Genomic DNA, 15,658 nt, shown 5'->3' on the forward strand with positions numbered 1-15,658 from the left:
ACACATTAATGAATGATTGACAGATCAACTTTACTTGAGGTAAACAAAAACAAATGTACATAACAGGACCACATACACTGAATATGGAGTCCAGGTCTGTTTGATGACTCTGGGAAGACTGACCACTGAGAATCTCTGACTCTGATCTCTCCTGTTGGTTTCTGTAGACAAAACATGAGATTACATCTCCTCATCCAGGGAGTACACTCACACTCACACACACACACACACACACACACACACACACACACACACACACACACACACACACACACACACACACACACACACACACACACACACACACACACACACACACACACACACACACACACACACACACACAGAGGGAATGTAGTGTTGGTTTAATATTGTTTTAGGACTATGAAAATGGAAAAAAGTATTAGCCTATGGATTATGAAAACAACAAAAAGAATTGGGAAAATGGGAGAGGAGAAATGACTAGAGACAGTGTTGTTTAACTCACTGACCATGACCCATGAGTTCTTCTTACCTTTGTTCACTAGAAAAGTCTCCCTCTCTAAACTTTACGGGTTCAGCCATAGACCGGTCACTCTTCATGGACACACAGCTGGGTACAGGGGAGGCTGGTCTCTCCTGCTTGATTGGGCTTCAACACAACAGAGACAAACATTACATCTTTCATCTACTCTGAGCTCAGATGGGGAAACAAGAGTGTCATTCCAAAATGCTATATATCCATTTTCATAAATGTTCGTAAATTAGCTTCTATTGTTTGAAGAAATTATCAAATAAATGGTTGTGTTTTTTCACTAGCTAATCATGGCATGGTGTTGTTCAATGACAGGCATGTGTTTCATTAAAATCAATCACTTAATGGCTTCATTTCAGAGAGACAAATGTTTTTTTTGCAAAATGCTATATATTTGCCTCACTCTCAGAGAAATAAGTAGTACTAATAGATTTTACACAGTTAAATGTAACAAATAACTACATTTTTAATAAAGAACTGTACAAATGATACACTTGTGACATCAATATTTAAATATATTTAAAAAATAATAATAAATACAGTAATATGAGATCTGTATGTAAAACATTTACATTTTATTTTGTAGTCATTTAACATTTAGCAGATGTTTGTTATTCAGGGTCCGGATTCCCAAAAAGTATCTTAAGGCCAAGTTCATCATTAGAACCTTCGTAGGAGCATTGTTAAATCTCTGAGCTGTTTCCCCAAACCATCGTTATTAACGTTGCACTTGAAAACGCTCATAATCTAACACCTGCCTCAGACCACTTGTAGAACAGCCAAGTGCGTCGTTAGATGCTTATTTGCCCTCCCGCGTCACATTATACACAGAAGATCTCCGCTAAACATAGAATCACATGGTTTATCCGTCTCTTTTTGACCACCGATAAATTCAGAACAAAGTTGACTTCAAATACAAAGTTGCCAATGTCTTTGCAATTGATTCAAACAAGGGAAGTACACAAATTATACTTCAAATATAAACCGAGATAACTGCATTAAAATATAAACAGTAGGCTATAGGCCTATTTCAATCATATTGAAATATATTCAATGTTCAATATATTTAGTTTTATTTTGCTACTTGTAGGCTACTGTCTGTAATTTGTCTCAATATATTTCATGATGTGTAGCCTAACATGTGCCCAATGATGTGCCGAATCTGTGTTTTAGTGCATTTTTATTGTGTAAGCATTAGAATAAACTACCTCAATATTTGCAGCCGTAGGTAGTAATATCTTTCTAGAAGCTGTTCCGTGGTCAGTATTGTGAAATAATTATAATGTTAAGGAATGATTTTAATGGAGAAAACTGATCCGAGAGCTGCGCTCCCCTTCTTTCGATCCTATCAGTGTCGATACATGCTCCACCGGACGTGACTGATCCAGTTTCTGCTGGTCTGCCTGCGGATCTGGAACTCTGACCTGTTCACCGGACGTGCAACCTTGTCCCGAACCTGCTGTTTCGATCCACTCTCTCTCTCTCTACCACTCCTGCTGTCTCGACCTCTGAATGCTCGGCTATGAAAAGCCAACTGACATTTACTCCTGAGGTGCTGACGTGTTGCACCCTCTATAACCACAGTGATTATTATTTGACCCTGCTGGTCATCTATGCACAATTGAAAATCTTGAAGAACGATCTGTACTTAATGGCCATATCCTCTAATAATCTCCCCCAGCACAGCCAGAAGAGGACTGGCCACCCCTCAGAGCCTGGTTCCTCTCTAGGTTTCTTCCTAGGTTCCTGCCTTTCTAGGGAGTTTTTCCTAGCCACCGTGCTTCTACATCTGCATTGCTTGCTCTTTGGGGGGTTTAGACTGGGTTTCTATATAAGCACTTTGTGACAACTGCTGATGTAAAAGAAATATAATTGTGGTACGCATATGAAGCAGACCAGGCCAGGGTTTAGGGTTTGAGAAGTCAAAGAAGTAAAAATGACTTCCTTAGTTGTTAGTTAATTTTTTTTAAACTCAGCATTGTTGGTTAAGGGCTCGTAAGTAAGCATTTCACAGTAAGGTCTACACCTGTTGTATTAGGAGCATGTGACAAATCTAATTTGGATTGATTGATTTGTTCATTTTATAAATGTTCTGTCTTTAATAGTTGAACACATTATTACTTCAACCTCGTGAAAGTGACAAACTGACACGTTTTCATGTTAGTCAAAAACAACTTTATATGGAAGGAGTGCCTTTGATTTGACGGCCTGCACATGCGCAGTTCGGCGTGAGACGACCGTTCGGCGTGAGACGACTGCTCGACCTGATGACATGTTTTTACGCATGACCTTCAAATTAAATTTAATGAAATTGTATGTCACATGCGCCGAATACAACAGTGGAACACTTTACCGTGAAATGCTTACTTACGAGCCCTTTCCCAACAATTTAGTTAAAAAGTAACAAAAATTAGCTAAATAAAAAAAGGAAATAGTAACATAATAAAATAACAATAATGAGGCTATAAGGAGTACTGAGTCAATGTGCAGGGGTACCAGGTAGTTGAGGTAATAACTAGACTATATACAAGGAGTACCAGTACTGAGTCAATGTGCAGGGGTACCAGGTAGTTGAGGTAATATGTACATGTAGGTAGGGGTAAAAGTGACTAGGCAATCAGGATAGAGATTACATCTCTTCATCCAGGGAGTGCACACACACTCACACACACACACACACACACACAGGGAATGTTGTGTTAGTTTAATATTGTTTCAGGACTATGAAAATGGAAAAAAGGATTAGCCTATGGATTATGAAAACAACAAAAATAAATGGTAAAATGGGAGAGGAGAAAGGACTAGAGACAGTGTTGTTTAACTCACTGACCATGACCCATGAGTTCTTCTTACCTTTGTTCAGTAGAAAAGTCTCCCTCTCTAAACTTTATAGGAGGATCCATAGACCGGTCACTCTTCATTGACACACAGCTGGGTACAGGGGGAGGCTGGTCTCTCCTGCCTGATTGGGCTTCAACACAACAGAGACAAACATTACGTCTCTCATCTACTCTGAGCTCAGATTTGGAAACATAACAAGAGTTTCATTCTAAAATGCTATATATCCATATTCAGAAAAGTTCGTAAATTAGCTTCTATTGTTTAAAGAAATTATCAAATAAATTGTTGTGTTTTCTCACTAGCTAATCATGGGATGGTGTTGTTCAATGACGTTGTTTAAAATCAATCACTTAATGGCTTCATTTCAGAGAGACAAATGTTTTTTTTTTCATTTTCTGTTTGGGGTTTTAGACTGGGTTTCTATATATGCACTTTGTGACAACTGCTGATGTAGAAAATGTCTTCTGGGAATGCATATGAAGCAGACCAGGCCAGGGTTTGGGGTTTGAGAAGTCAATTAGAGATAAAAATGACTTCCTTAGTTGTTCATTTAGAAAATGTTCTGTCTTAAGTAGTTTAACAAACTGACACATTTTCATGTTAGTCAAAAACAACTTTATATCGAAGGAGTGCCTTTGATTTGACGGCCTGCACATGTGCAGTTCAGCACAAGACGACCATTAGACCCAATCAATTAACATTAATTGAGTCACCTCTGGTCGAGAAAAATGTATTTTCCTAGTACATTCATTGTCAGATTTCATCAACCAGCAGCGAGCACTCTGCCTTCTCGAACAAGTAGCCAACTCAGCCCCCGATAAAAAGCTTGTGCCGTCAGCGGCAGCGATTATTCTGCCTTCTAGCGCAAGCGAGGGGAATGTTGAGGTACATTTGCACAGTAATTACTTTTATATATATATAATAATAATAATTATTAATTATACACATTACATTTTTAATAGATAGTACTCAGACATCTATAGTGTTTACAGTAATGACTATTACCGATCATGATCTTTTTTAATCGCACCCCTCTGCTACTCTCAGCCCCGCCCACCTATCTCCGTAGAACATCCTCTTTTGATTTCCACCTGCCATATTTTTTTCAGCTGCGCTGTGATTTCTTACATGCATTTTTAACCTTTCTAGTCGCATAGTATCCACAGACTGTAAGTTAAAGATCAATATTTTTCATAAGAGTATTGTTCTATTGTTGATTGACTGACTATGGCTTTCCAAACCCCCAGCACTACTATTTATAAGGATCATTTTAAATGAATATTGGGATTTTTCAACCGTTCCTATTTTCATATAAATTATATTCTAGCTAAAAATATTCCTATTTAATAATAGTAGCCATAATTCATAAATGGCACCATGCAGGGTTCTATATGGAACCATTATGGTTCAGGGAAGAATAACCTCTAGAGTTCTGATTAAAGAACCCTATAAAAGGTTTCTATATAGAACTTTTAGTGGTTCCATATATTAAGCAAGTAATAGAACCCTTTTTGGTTTAAACAGGAGTGAAGAGTGTGTTGATATAATGGTAGTATTGTCAACATTTTAGAAACATGAAGGTACCCATAAGCAATCATTTCTGACAAAAAATAACAAATGTGAAACATATTGTGGATATAACGTTTTACTCTTTATAAATCCTTAAAGAACATTGTCATCTCACCTCTTAGCTTTGGTGTCATGTCCCCCAGAGAGACTCATTTTAGATGCAGGGCCCCCCTTCTCTCTCTCCCCAGAGAGACTCATTTTAGAGGCAGGTCCCCCCTCCTCTCTCTCCCCAGAGAGACTCATTTTAGACCACTGACCCCTAAACAGAGATACAACATGTTGGTTGTGGTGAACACAGTGACAACTAATTATTGAAGGTCAATTGTTCTATTTTATTCATTATCTCTTAGAAATCAAACATTTACTAACAGATACATCCAAACAGTCAGGTGATTTAATGCAATCACATCAACACGTAGTCATGACTGATATTTTAACCTTTTCTCCATGTAGTGGAACTAATAATAATAATAGTAATAATAATAATAATAATAATAATAATAATAATAATAATAATAATAATAATAATAATAGTAATAATAATAACAATAATAATAATAATAATAATAATAATAATAATAATAATAATAACATAATAATATAATATTAATAATAATAATGTCTCACTTTCTCTTGTAATAATTCCACTCATTCTAGTGTGTTGCTTTGTTCAACAGGTCTGCTATAATTATGATATTATTTAATTTAATTCATTATATCAATGTTAAGAAAAGTACGTTCAGGTTTCATACCAAATTACACAGGAAGCAGGAGCTCATTGTAATTTAGAAAACAACAAATGTTCTGATATTCTGAAAGATGATTTAGAACTATGATACATTAACATTTTTACAAATTGTAAAATAACGACGATATACGAATCATATAATACGAGATATGAACAATATGTTTTTGAATCTGACTTGCCTACGCCCAGTTAGCGCCATTTTGTATGATTGAACTGTCACGTACCTGTCCCAGGTGAAATGGACTGTTAGATCTGAGTGTTTTACTGTCATTCTCTATACTATAATAACACCATATATTTAATTTCCCTACACACTTTACAATAATCCCTTGGAAGATTCTTACCTTGTAGCCTGTATTCACAACCAGAACATGTCAAGTCACTGAGATATTTTCCGTTGTGCTGAGAGAGCACCTTCCTGATGACAAGTGGCTCTGTATCTGTGTTCTAGGTACAGTTGATCTTTGGATGCAATAATATCTGGTCAAAGTCTAGTGGCACAACACCATAGTATATCATTAACAGAACAGTAGTTTAACCTTTGGCCAGTAAAGGCCATGGCATACTATAAAATGTTGAATCATTATGATGGATCCAGTTTCAACATATCTCTAACTTTGAACCATACAGTGGGGTCCCAAATTATTGACACCATTGATAAAGATGAGCAAAAATGACTGTATAAAATAAATAATTCAAATACTGAGCTATATTGTATGCTCAAAAATATGGTAAATTAAATGATTTTATACTAATACATTTGCTCAGATAATGATTTTGTTTAACAAGTAAAACTTGTTTTCTCAAAAAAGTAGCGGTCAAAATTGACACCCCCGTTCAATACTTCCCTTGTGAGAACACATTGGGAGGGATATTAGACAATTCCTACATACAGAATCCTTCCAAATGGCCAACTACAGGAAGGTGAAGGTACAACTAAACACACAATAAAGAAACAAATCTCCCTAATTGACAGGAGGCTTGAATCTTAGTCATTTACCCACCAACCTCTTACTACTATCCCAATGTATACATTCTACCAACATCATACATAAATAATCCCTGGTAGGATCCTTACTACTATCCCAATGTATACATTCTACCAACATCATACATAAATAATCCCTGGTAGGATCCTTACTACTATCCCAATGTATACATTCTACCAACATCATACATAAATAATCCCTGGTAGGATCCTTACTACTATCCCAATGTATACATTCTACCAACATCATACATAAATAATCCCTGGTAGGATCCTTACTACTATCCCAATGTATACATTCTACCAACATCATACATAAATAATCCCTGGTAGGATCCTTACTACTATCCCAATGTATATATTCTACCAACATCATACATAAATAATCCCTGGTAGGATCCTTACTACTATCCCAATGTATACATTCTACCAACATCATATATAAATAATCCCTGGTAGGATCCTTACTACTATCCCAATGTATACATTCTACCAACATCATACATAAATAATCCCTGGTAGGATCCTTACTACTATCCCAATGTATACATTCTACCAACATCATACATAAATAATCCCTGGTAGGATCCTTACTACTATCCCAATGTATACATTCTACCAACATCATACATAAATAATCCCTGGTAGGATCCTTACTACTATCCCAATGTATACATTCTACTAACATCATACATAAATAATCCCTGGTAGGATCCTTACTACTGTCCCAATGTATACATTCTATCAACATCATACATGAATAATCCCTGGTAGGATCCTTACTACCATCCCAATGTATACATTCTACCAACATCATACATAAATAATCCCTGGTAGGATCCTTACTACTATCCCAATGTATACATTCTACCAACATCATACATAAATAATCCCTGGTAGGATCCTTACTACTTTCCCAATGTATACATTCTACCAACATCATACATCAATAATCCCTGGTAGGATCCTTACTACTATCCCAATGTATACATTCTACCAACATCATACATAAATAATCCCTGGTAGGATCCTTACTACTATCCCAATGTATACATTCTACCAACATCATACATAAATAATCCCTGGTAGGATCCTTACTACTATCCCAATGTATACATTCTACCAACATCATACATAAATAATCCCTGGTAGGATCCTTACTACTATCCCAATGTATACATTCTACCAACATCATACATAAATAATCCCTGGTAGGATCCTTACTACTATCCCAATGTATACATTCTACCAACATCATACATAAATAATCCCTGGTAGGATCCTTACTACTATCCCAATGTATACATTCTACCAACATCATACATCAATAATCCCTGGTAGGATCCTTACTTTGCAGCCTGAATAAAATAAAAAAGAATGGCAACGTCTATTTGGGGATCCCAATAAAAAACTAAATACTAAACATGACCACAATAATATCAGCTGTAGTTGTTGTAAGATGCCCATCATACACTGGTGGCAGGTAGCCTAGCGGTAAAGGGTGTTGGACCAGTAACCGAAAGGTTGCTGGTTCAAAACCCTGAGCTGACTAGGTAAAAAAAACTGTAGATGTGCCCTTGAGTATCCTTGGATAAGAGCGTATGTTAAATGACGAAAATGTAAATACTATTATTTAAATTGGTCAAGGGCTTTATGGATGTATTTTAATGCCTATCATCTGCCATGTAAAGTGTTACCATGCAATTTCTGTGAAAAAAGCCTGAAATGGTGGAAGGTCAAAGATCATGAGTATTTGATGTCTGTGTCTCTCACAGTCTCTGTCTGTCTCTAACCCCAGTTGTCAGTAAAGAAAACAGTTATCTGATGTCTGTGTCTCTGTCAGTCTCTGTCTGTCTCCAACCCCAGTTGTCAGTAATGAAAACAGTTAGCTACACCTCATGGTTAATGGTTTATCCTCATGGTGTGTAGAAAGCATACCTATATAAAAGTATATTTGTTCTTGTCCAGCCATTAAATATTTTTAGATGACAGATCAGGATATCCTATAAACTCTAAACTGGAGAGATGACAGAGCAGGATATCCTGTAAACTCTAAACTGGAGAGAGGACAGAGCAGGATATCCTATCAACTCTAAACTGGAGAGAGGACAGAGCAGGATATCCTATAAACTCTAAACTGGAGAGAGGACAGAGCAGGATATCCTATAAACTCTAAACTGGAGAGAGGACAGAGCAGGATATCCTATAAACTCTAAACTGGAGAGAGGACAGAGCAGGATATCCTGTAAACTCTAGTAAGTACATGTTTAATCAAGGAAGTGTGTGTCTCCTAAATGGTGTGTGAGTCTTTTTATCACACTGTAATTCTGGAAGTTGGAACCCACTCCTAAGATGAGTGTCTCTGAGGAGAGAGAGGAGGGGGGCACTGCCAACCCCCAGACCCAGAGAGCAGTCTCCAGTACCCAGCTGTCTGTCTATGACTGGTCCATGGACAATCCTCTCAATGTTATCAGTGGACCAATGCCCTTTGACCAAAAGTAAGATTACTGCCATACATTATAGGTTATAAAAGGGGAATTCCTCAAAGATCTGTGGAGAATGTGAGAATGTAACAGACTGTAGTCTGGTTGGGAGGTTGGGAGTTCAACGTTATATCAATCATTTATTTATGAAGCCCTTTTACATCAGCAGTTCCATGTGGGGAGAAATAGAGGGAAATGTCTGACATGATGAATGATGCAGGGTGATTTCTGATACTACTGATCATCATTACTGTATGAAATACTATGGGGTTTAATAATGATCCAGGGTGATTTCTGATACTACTGATCATCATTACTGTATGAAATACTATGGGGTTTAATAATGATCCAGGGTGATTTCTCATACTACTGATCATCATTACTGTATGAAATACTATGGGGTTTAATAATGATCCAGGGTGATTTCTCATACTACTGATCATCATTACTGTATGAAATACTATGGGGTTTAATAATGATCCAGGGTGATTTCTGATACTACTGATCATCATTACTGTATGAAATACTATGGGGTTTAATAATGATCCAGGGTGATTTCTGATACTACTGATCATCATTACTGTATGAAATACTATGGGGTTTAATAATGATCCAGGGTGATTTCTGATACTACTGATCATCATTACTGTATGAAATACTATGGGGGTTTAATAATGATCCAGGGTGATTTCTGATACTACTGATCATCATTACTGTATGAAATACTATGGGGTTTAATAATGATCCAGGGTGATTTCTAATACTACTGATCATCATTACTGTATGAAATACTATGGGGTTTAATAATGATCCAGGGTGATTTCTAATACTACTGATCATCATTACTGTATGAAATACTATGGGGTTTAATAATGATCCAGGGTGATTTCTAATACTACTGATGATCATTACTGTATGAAATACTATGGGGTTTAATAATGATCCAGGGTGATTTCTAATACTACTGATCAAAATTACTGTATGAAATACTATGGGGTTTAATAATGATCCAGGGTGATTTCTCATACTACTGATCATCATTACTGTATGAAATACTATGGGGTTTAATAATGATCCAGGGTGATTTCTGATACTACTGATCATCATTACTGTATGAAATACTATGGGGTTTAATAATGATCCAGGGTGATTTCTGATACTACTGATCATCATTACTGTATGAAATACTATGGGGTTTAATAATGATCCAGGGTGATTTCTCATACTACTGATCATCATTACTGTATGAAATACTATGGGGTTTAATAATGATCCAGGGTGATTTCTGATACTACTGATCATCATTACAGTATGAAATACTATGGGGTTTAATAATGATCCAGGGTGATTTCTGATACTACTGATCATCATTACTGTATGAAATACTATGGGGTTTAATAATGATCCAGGGTGATTTCTGATACTACTGATCATCATTACAGTATGAAATACTATGGGGTTTAATAATGATCCAGGGTGATTTCTAATACTACTGATCATCATTACTGTATGAAATACTATGGGGTTTAATAATGATCCAGGGTGATTTCTGATACTACTGATCATCATTACTGTATGAGATACTATGGGGTTTAATAATGATCCAGGATGATTTCTGATACTACTGATCATCATTACTGTATGAAATACTATGGGGTTTAATAATGATCCAGGGTGATTTCTAATACTACTGATCATCATTACTGTATGAAATACTATGGGGTTTAATAATGATCCAGGGTGATTTCTAATACTACTGATCATCATTACTGTATGAAATACTATGGGGTTTAATAATGATCCAGGGTGATTTCTAATACTACTGATCATCATTACTGTATGAAATACTATGAGGTTTAATAATGATCCAGGGTGATTTCTGATACTACTGATCATCATTACTGTATGAAATACTATGGGGTTTAATAATGATCCAGGGTGATTTCTGATACTACTGATCATCATTACTGTATGAAATACTATGGGGTTTAATAATGATCCAGGGTGATTTCTGATACTACTGATCATCATTACTGTATGAAATACTATGGGGTTTAATAATGATCCAGGGTGATTTCTGATACTACTGATCAACATTACTGTATGAAATACTATGGGGTTTAATAATGATCCAGGGTGATTTCTGATACTACTGATCATCATTACTGTATGAAATACTATGGGGTTTAATAATGATCCAGGGTGATTTCTGATACTACTGATCATCATTACTGTATGAAATACTATGGGGTTTAATAATGATCCAGGGTGATTTCTGATACTACTGATCATCATTACTGTATGAAATACTATGGGGTTTAATAATGATCCAGGGTGATTTCTGATACTACTGATCATCATTACTGTATGAAATACTATGGGGTTTAATACTGATCCAGGGTGATTTCTGATACTACTGATCATCATTACTGTATGAAATACTATGGGGTTTAATAATGATCCAGGGTGATTTCTGATACTACTGATCATCATTACTGTATGAAATACTATGGGGTTTAATAATGATCCAGGGTGATTTCTGATACTACTGATCATCAGTACTGTATGAAATACTATGGGGTTTAATAATGATCCAGGGTGATTTCTGATACTACTGATCATCATTACTGTATGAAATACTATGGGGTTTAATAATGATCCAGGGTGATTTCTGATACTACTGATCATCATTACTGTATGAAATACTATGGGGTTTAATACTGATCCAGGGTGATTTCTGATACTACTGATCATCATTACTGTATGAAATACTATGGGGTTTAATAATGATCCAGGGTGATTTCTGATACTACTGATCATCATTACTGTATGAAATAGTATGGGGTTTAATAATGATCCAGGGTGATTTCTCATACTACTGATCATCATTACATTATATTATATTATTTAATTGTTGTGTAGTTTCCTGTTTGGACCCCAGGAAGAGTAGCAGTTGCCTTGGCAACGTCTATTTGCGGATCACAATAAAATACTAAATACTTTCAATGACCACAATAATGTCAGCTGTAGTTGTTGTAAGATGCCCATCATACATTGGTGGCAGGTAGCCTAGCGGTTAAGGGTGTTGTGCCAGTAACCGAAAGGTCGCTGGTTTGACACCCTGGGCTGACTAGGTAAAAAAACTGTTGATGTGCCCTTTAGTCACTTTGGATAAGAGCATACAGTTGAAATCGTAAATTTACATAGACCTTAGCCAAATACATTTAAACTCAGTTTTTCACAATTCCTGACATTTAATCCTAGTAAAGATTCCCTGTTTTAGGTCAGTTAGGATCACCACTTTATTTTAAGAATGTGAAATGTCAGAAAAATAGTAGAGAGAATTATTTATTTCAGCTTTTATTTCTTTCATCACATTCCCAGTGGGTCAGAAGTTTACATACACTCAATTAGTATTTGGTAGCATCGCCTTTAAATTGTTTAACTTGGGTCAAACGTTTCGGGTAGCCTTCCACAAGCTTCCCACAATAAGTTGGGTGAATTTTGGCCCATTCCTGCTGACAGAGCTAGTGTAACTAAGTCAGGTTTGTAGGCCTCCTTGCTCGGACACGCTTTTTCAGTTCTGCCCACAAATGTTCTATAGGATTGAGGTCAGGGCTTTGTGATGGCCACTCCAATACCTTGACTTTGTTGTCCTTATGCCATTTTGCCACAACTTTGGAAGTATGCTTGGGGTCATTGTCCATTTGGAAGACCCATTTGCGACCAAGCTTTAACTTCCTGACTGATGTCTTGAGATGTTGCTTCAATATATCCACATAATTTTCCTTCCTCATGATGCAATCTATTTTGTGAAGTGCATCAGTCCATCCTGCAGCATAGCACCCCCACAGCATGATGCTGCCACCCCCATGCTTTACGGTTGGGATGGTGTTCTTCGGCTTGCAAGCCACCCCATTTTTGCTCCAAACATAACGATGGTCATTATGGCCAAACAGTTCTGTTTTTGTTTCATCAGACCAGAGGACATTTCTCCAAAAAGTACGATCTTCGTCCCCAGGTGAAGTTGCAAACCGTAGTCTGGCTTTTTTATGGCGGTTTTGGAGCAGTGGCTTCTTCCTTGCTGAGCGGCCTTTCAGGTTATGTCGATATAGGACTTGTTTTACTGTGGATATAGATACTTTTGTACCTGTTTCCTCCAGCATATTCACAAGGTCCTTTGCTGTTGTTCTGGGATTGATTTGCACTTTTCGCACCAAAGTACGTTAATCTCTAGGAGACAGAACGCGTCTCCTTCCTGAGCGGTTGTCACGATTCAGACAGACGACCAGAGGACCACAATTGCGTCACACCAGAAAGTTTATTAAACTTAAGGGAAAAGGGAAGTAGGGAGTGAATGAAGGCTCCAGGGGTAACAGGGATCCCGTCCAATGCGCTGGGTCTGTGCCCCTCCCAGTGGCAGCGATGCGTCCTATGAAGCCGGTGGTGGGTGGTCCAGAAGTCCTGGGGGGGGGGAGACACAGACACAACAGGGCGGAATGAAACCAGGCAGCAGTACAGTTCAAGGGAATCCAAAAAACGTAGTAGCAAGGCAGAAGGCTGGTCAGAGTTACCGGGATTGAAGAGTAGTCAGGAGTCGAAATGGCAGAAGCAGGTCTGGATCTCCTAAGGCAGAAGAGTATCCAATAAACAGGCAGGTCCGGGGGTCACAAAACCAGGGTGAGCCAGAAGCGCGAGCAAACAGGTTCCGGGTGTGAGCTTTGCAGACGATCTGACACCGGAGAGCTGAAAGACAGGGCCTTAAATACTGGGAGAGGTTAGTGGGTAATGCAGCGCAGCTGGCAGAGTAATTAGAGCCGAGCAGAGCAGGGACAGGTGGAGCTAGTTAGGCTGAGTAGAGAGAGGGAGGTGAGCAGAGTGGAAGATAGTGGAAACCAATTAAGGTGGTAACCCGGTGGAGTGAGAGGGCTCATGACAGAACCCCCCAAGGGACGGCCCCAGAAGTCCCAAGAGCAACACCACGCCGGGCGGGAGGAGGGGAGCCGGAGGAGGGCTAGAACTCCTCCGAACGGTCCGAGTGAACGTCCTCATCCTCGGAGGAAGCCGGAGGGCCGTGGTCGGGAGATGGGACAGGTCCCGAGACAGGATCAGGCACAGGACAGGAAGCCGAGCGGGCCGGACGGTTAGGGACCCCTCTGGGGCGGCCCCCTACGGATTGCAGGTTGATCAGGATGCCGTTGGTGGAAAGCGGTGATGAGAGTCCTATCCACAATCCGACTAGCTGGCACCCAGGTCCTTTCCTCAGGTCCATAGCCCTCCCAGTCAATGAGGTACTGGAGACCCCTACCCCTCCGTCTGGACCGAAGCAGGCGGCGGACGGTGTAAACCAGACCACCATCGACGAGCCGTGGAGGAGGAGGACCAGGCGCAGCAGGGACCAGCGGACTCTCATGGATGGGCTTAATCTTAGACACATGGAAAGTGGGGTGCACCCTCAGGGAATTAGGCAGTTGGAGCCGGACAGCAGTTGGGCTAATCACTCTTATGATAGGGAATGGGCCAATGAACCGAGGTGCCAGCTTCTGCGACTCCACCCTGAGTGGCAGGTTCTTCGATGACAACCACACCCTTTGACCAACATGGTAGGTGGGAGCAGGAATTCTCCGACGGTTGGCCCCGGTAGTGTAGCTGGCAACGGACCTGAGGAGTGTGGCTCGGGCTTGTGACCAGGTGCGGCGACATCGACGGGCAAAAGCAAGTGCAGATGGGCAAGTAACCTCCTCCTCCTGGCTGGCAAATAGAGGAGGCTGGTATCCATAAACACATTGGAAAGGGGACATACCGATGGCAGAGCAGGTCAGAGAATTGTGTGCGTACTCCACCCATGTCAATTGCTGCGACCAGGAGTGGGGGTTGCGTGAAGTCATGCATCGCAGTGCCTTCTCGAGCTCCTGATTAGCCCGCTCTGACTGCCCATTGGATTGGGGATGGAATCCGGAAGTCAGACTGACTGTGGCTCCCAGCAGGTGACAGAACTCCTTCCAAAAAGCGGAGGAGAATTGTGGACCACGGTCAGAAACAACATCCCTTGGCAGTCCGTGGATCCGGAAGACGTGTTCCAGGACCACCTGGGCGGTCTCCTTGGCGGTTGGGAGCTTGGGGAGGGGAATGAAGTGTGCCATCTTGCTGAAACGGTCAACGATGGTGAGAATGACGGTCATGCCACTTGAAGGGGGCAGCCCCGTGACAAAGTCAAGGGCGATGTGAGACCAGGGACGTCTGGGCACAGGCAGGGGCTGCAGCAATCCGGCTGGGGGCTGGCAGGACGACTTGTGTTGGTTGCAGATGGGGCAGGCTTGGACGAATTCCCGTACATCCTTCCTCAGAGAGGGCCACCAGAACCTCTGGGCGAGCAGGTTGTAAGTGCGGGTGGAGCCAGGGTGACAAGCTAGGCGGGAGTCATGTCCCCACTGAATGACCTGGGACCTCAGGTCTTCGGGGACAAAAAGGCGGTCAGCTGGGCAAGTGCTGGGACCTGGCTGGTTACGGAGAGC

Source organism: Coregonus clupeaformis, unplaced genomic scaffold (genome assembly GCF_020615455.1).
Source record: "Coregonus clupeaformis isolate EN_2021a unplaced genomic scaffold, ASM2061545v1 scaf0031, whole genome shotgun sequence".
Lineage (NCBI taxonomy): Eukaryota > Metazoa > Chordata > Actinopteri > Salmoniformes > Salmonidae > Coregonus > Coregonus clupeaformis.